A 6,114-nucleotide genomic window follows, 5' to 3' on the forward strand; every position below is an offset into this window, starting at 1 on the left:
AATACTAATAGTATAGATAGGCTTATACTAAATCTAGTAAGTAGATCTATAAACTATAAATTTAAAAAAAAATCAAATTAAGATAGGGCCTACTATTTAAAAATAGAACTGAAAACTGTTTAATTCAATAGAAATAAATAACTAAGGCTAATATACGTATAATTTAAAACAGGCTAGATCTAGATTTTACATAATATTAATAATAAAGTCCTCAAATCGCCTAAATTCTGCAGTGATAACAGTACTGAGTACAGTCTGTACAGCATGGAAGCCGAAATTATAGCATCATGCCTCATGGCATGATTTAAAGTAAAGTAATTTTTTTTTTAAATATAAGTTAGTATACATAGCTATCTTTAATTTCATTATTATGATTACTCAATAAACAACATACCTGAAGCTTTGGCACGCTTTATTGCAGTCTTTGACCATTTATTTGGTGTAGATTTTCTTTTTTTCCCAGTTTTGTTTTCACTTTTCTCAACTACGGTGTCAGCCATTGTTGTTGAAAGTAACAGGAAGGGTGTGACTCTTTGGTGCATTCTTATTGGCTGGCAGTAATTTTGTGATTGGGTGGTAACAGTTAAGAACTTTTTTCCCTAAAGATCAGCACTTAAGAACTTTTTCCATGGCCCAAATTTACAGGGATGGTTTAGGGGAGGTAATCAAATAATATACCGGTCTTAACTTATTTTTGAAAACTTAAGTAATTTTTCCACTGAGCCCTTCATATTTGCATTATAGAAAATCCCATGAAAATGGATCTCGAAGAAATGAACGTTAAGAAAAGAAAATATAATAATGATTTTTTACGGCATGGTTTTACTTCTATAGTTACAGCAGGAATGGAGAAACTCTAGTGTGTTATTCGTTATGAAGTTCTATTAGCGGAATCTATGAAGCCGAACAAACTGAAACGTCATTTTGATAGCAAGCATCTGAGCTATGCCGATAAGGACATGTAGTATTTTAGATGTAAAGCTGAGGGAGTCAAGAAAGCCAGAATTGACTCTAGTGGCAAGTATAATAAACAAAACATATCGGCTGTTGAAGCTTCTTATTTAGTATCTCTCAGAATCGCCAGAGCTATGAAGAATCACAACATTGCCGAAAAGTTGCTCTTGCCAGTAGCCAAAGACATTGTTAGAGTTATGATTGGAACCGAACATATTACAAACTGAATGCAATTTCCTTGTCAAATGATTCTGTTCACAGGAGAATAGCTGACATGTCTGATGATATTACTGATCAGATATTCCAGGAAATTAAATCTGCTCCACTTCCAATATTTAGCAACCCATTTGATGTATCCACAGACGTTGCTAATTGTTCACAATTACTACTTTACGTGAGGTATATAAATGATGGCGATTTTAAAGACGAGTTACTCTTTTGCAAATCTTTTGAAACTACTACTGCACGTGATGTATTTGACAAAGTTATCATAGTTCATTTCTGAAAAGTTATAATATCTTTTGGGAAGATATTTGTGGTGTCAGCACAGATGGTGCTCCAAGTATGCTAGGATGTTAGTCTGGATTTCAACGTTTGGTACAGAATGAGTCACCAAATATCATTGGAACTCACTGCATGATTCATCAATAACTATTAACAACAAAAACACTGCCACAAGAGTTACAAGAAGTAATGAAAAGCGTCATTAGTTCTGTCAATTTCGCGAAAGCGAGTGCTTTAAATAGTCGACTATTTTCAAAACTTTGTAATGAGTTGGATGCGACTAACAATGTTCTGCTATTTTACACTAAAGTGAAATGGTTGTCAAGAGGAAAAGTTCTAAAGCGTGTTTTTTATCTTTGTGATGAACTAAAACATTTTTTTTAATCAGAAAGCAAAACTGCAATTTGAAGGACTTTATAGCGATGAAAGTGAATTACAGAAAATTGCCTATCTTGTTGACATTTTTGCCATCTTGAATGAGTTAAATTTATCACTGCAAGGACCAAATGCAACACGCCTTAATTTGTCAGAAAAAATCCGATACTTTCAAATGAAACTTCAGCTTTGGCAAACAAAATTGAATGAAAATAAAATTTACATGTTACCAACCTTATCTGCTTTCTATGCGGAAAATGGCATTGAGCCTGACAAACGAAATACAATGATAATTTCTGTGAAAGAACATTTGCACATGATTGCGGACGAAATTTAATCATACTTTCCAAATCTACCTAATATCTCGTTAAATATCCCGTTTGCACTTGCCAGAAATCCATTCACAGTTAGAGTTAAAGATGTTCCTGAGACATCGCAGGTAGAGTTTATTGAACTCATAAATAGCGATGCAGCGAAAAAAGATTTCTCTTTAATGTCAGTTACACAGTTTTGGATCAAGTGTTTGCAACCATATCCTGCTCTGTCTGGGATTGTGTTGCGCCTTCTTCTTCCATTTCCAACAACATATCTTTACGAAACAGGGTTTTCCAGCCTGTTTGTTATCAAGTCTAAATACAGAAATAGACTTAATGCAGAAGATGACCTTCGTTGTGCTCTTGCAAAGACTGCCCCAAGAAATTCTGATCTGGTGAAACAAAAACAAGCTTAACCAACTGACATTGACATTTTGTGCACATACTGTCGCAAGAATATTGTAGGAATGTAGTCATTTGCAGTGTATTGTAAATGAGACTGTTATCCATAATACGTCATGCTTTTCAAATTTTCACATATATATGCAACATAAATATGTGAATAGATACAGAAAAGTAAATATAAATGTATATCATAAAAACAAAATTCATTTACTTGTAATTTAAATATAATTTGAAATCTATTTTGAACAAAATGTAATTACATATTGTTTTGTAATTAAACATAAAACTTTACCTATGTTCAGTTTTTCACTATGAAAATAATTCCTGTAGGGGAGAACGGGGTGAGATGGGAAAAAAAAATTTGCTTGCGTGCTGCGCTTTAAATTTTCCACAAAAACCATACAAATTGGTTTATAACTATAGTTCAATGAATTGTCATGTTAATTTATTGCAAAACCCATTATTTAACCATCAAATTAAGTTCAAGGGCTTGATTTTTTAAAGTGACCCTGTTTGCCCCAGGTCACCCCATGTTGGGGTGAAATGGGACAAATTGGTTGGGGTGAAATGGGACAAAAATAGAAACAATTAATTTTAAGCATTATTTTATTGTTTATTCTACTCCTTATAAAACATAACAATACACAACATTTATTTATGTTTAACAAAAATAAAATATCATTCTAAATGCATTTGTAACTTTGTTCAACAAGTTGATTGATGTTTAAATTGAGTGAAAATTACGTTGATGTCTGAGGGGGTAACTTTTTATTTTTTTCTCATCTTTATCTTCTTTTTTTCTTTTACATTCTGATAAACTATCAACTAGTTCATTTCTTGTTGGTGTGTCAGTCAATACCAGAGACCTAGAACATTTTCTTTTTGCACTTTTTCTCTTTGCCACCCTTTCACCCGCTTTTGGAAATGGCCTTATATCTTCTGCTGTCCAATGGTAGGCAGAAGTGCTGATTTGACGTTTCTTTTCATTAATAACTTCAGATACAATACTCAGTGATGTGGGTATTGTTTCTTTGTCGGAATTGTCATTTGCTGGAATTGGTCGATCAGATACATAAGAACATAAAAAGTCGACATCACTGAAAACATATGGATCGCACGGGAAAATGCCAGCTGCTTTAAAACCATTTTGAATGTTTTGGGAAGTAAAGGCTCTCGTAAAGGCTATTCCTAAATTTTCAGATATGTCATATATCGTCATAGGAGTATTTGGATGTGCCTTTCACCATGATTCACATGCTGAATTGTGAAGTTTCTTTAATGGCCCAAGTACTGATTTGTCAAGTGGTTGGAGTTTGAGGCTGCAATGGGGTGGCAATGTCAAGAGCACAACATTACTTTCCTTAGCTTTATCTATCAGTTCAATCGATATATAAGTTTTGTGGTTGTCCATTATTAAAAGTAATGGATGATCCTTGCTAGGATGTCCATACTCCACAAAATGATCGAACCATTTCAAAAAAGTTCTGTATTTATCCATCCACTAGGATTAGCATCACCTTTTATACCTGTTGGAGCACCTTTAGGCATATGGCTACGAAAGTGGACACAAGGAAATATCAAAATCGGTGATAAAAATTTCCAATAGCATTAATGCAACCCACTATTGTAACTAGGGTTCCCCTTTCAGCAGAAGTTACCTGTCCTACTTGCTTTACTCCTTTACCAGCAATCACTTTCACTGGCTTATTAACAGTTGTCAGACCTGTTTCATTGTAAATGCAATCAGAAGAAAAGTTATAGCGCTTTTGCACACTGTCAAGGTTTTTGAAGAAAGTATCTACATTTGTGCGATTGAAACTAGTTGTTCAACTGAGGCTGGTAGCTTCTGGCGTACGAATAGATAATTTTGTACGATTTAAAAATAAATAAAACCTTTCAAGTCCAGCTGTTTTACTCTTTTTCCAGTTTTCTGGTATTTTAATGTCATTTTTAATTGCATATTGAAATACAAGTTGCTTTGTTTCTCTAACATCGAGTCCATAATGCATATTAGATGCTTGACGAAGATATATTAAAAGTTCATCTTCTTGTGTCTTATTAAAAATATATTTATGTTGTTTATCAAAGTATAAGTTACTGTAAGAAGTTTCTTTATTAACCTTTATTTTCCGTTAGAAACTTGATTTTGAAATTGTATACACTTGTGCAGCTGCTCGTAGTGATAAACTGCCAGATTCGACAGCCATCACAGCAGCTTTTATTGTATGAGCATCAGGCTTTAACCGACTTTTCACTCGTTTGTACTTTCTTGGCATCTGAAAAATTATTACTCATATTACTCACTCCATTATTAGAAAAAATTATGCTCTTTTTAATTGTATTAACCAAAATCTAGATTTGGCTATAAATTTTAGATTTATTTTAATGAAAATAAAATAGTATCACTACCGTATAAAACTTTTAATGTGATTAAATTTAATAAGGCTAATAGTGAAGAACTTTATTTAAACTGAATTTAAAATAAAAAAATGATTGGCATTAAAACAATACTTACTGAAAAAGATGTCTTCAAGACAAAGTAACAAAAAAATCCAATATAATTATTATTATTTTCTAAGACAAAAAACACTTTACTATAAAGTAAACATTGATTTCATACCATAAATAAAATATATTTTCTGTTCACTTGCTTTTTGAAAAAAATATTGATTATAAAAGTTAAAGTACAAAAAAGTGAACAAATGATAAATCTGAACAGTGTCACATTTTACACCAATTCTCCTGTCCCAAGTCATCCCATCACAAGTAGATGTAAGAAAACCTTTATTTTATATAGTTCTCGTAGCCATATGCTAATCATATTTCTTCAGCAGTTAAATAAAACAATAGTGAATAATTAAAAACCATAAACATAAAAATATATGCAAACAACGCATAAATATTTAATATTAATGATGTCTTCAAAATCCAGGAAAATTATTATATTTTTACATATTTGCAAACAATCCGTAAAAAAAATACTTCTGAAACTTAAAAAACACAATAATATGAAGAAGCTATTGCAAACTTATAACATATATAAAAAACTTTTGATTTATTACATTTTTCAATGAGATTTTGCTACGACCCATCTCACCCCATGTCCCATTACACGCAGTTCTCCCGTGCTATACAATTTTCAGTTAGCTTAGTTACTACAAGTCATCGTTTACCGTAAACATATATAAATACATAAATATATATATATATATATATATATATATATATATATATATATATATATATATATATATATATATATTATATATATATATATATATATATATAAAGAGAGAGAGATCTAATTATTAATCAGTTGTATAATATACAAAAAATTTTTATTCATTTGAAACAAAACGGAAATTAAATATTCGCTTTTATAAGATTTTGTATTCTTGTCTTTTTTAAACATTTATATGTGTTTAAATGTGTGTGTTACCTTTTAAAAGATTTTTATGTGTGTATATGTAGGTGTTAACAATGTTTACTTAATAGTATAAAAATGTGGATAATGAAAGTTAAAGTACAGGAAATTAGAAAAATGATAAAAATAAACAGTGTC

General features: G+C 31.1%; 1 pseudogene; it reads left to right on the forward strand.

Annotated features, from left to right (window-relative positions):
- The first annotated feature begins 628 nt into the window (after nt 1-628).
- On the forward strand, nt 629-2,620 carry LOC136083311 (zinc finger BED domain-containing protein 5-like; annotated as a pseudogene).
- The last annotated feature ends 3,494 nt before the right edge of the window (nt 2,621-6,114 follow it).

The sequence above is a fragment of the Hydra vulgaris genome, chromosome 08, assembly GCF_038396675.1.
Source record: "Hydra vulgaris chromosome 08, alternate assembly HydraT2T_AEP".
In the NCBI taxonomy this organism is placed as follows: domain Eukaryota; kingdom Metazoa; phylum Cnidaria; class Hydrozoa; order Anthoathecata; family Hydridae; genus Hydra; species Hydra vulgaris.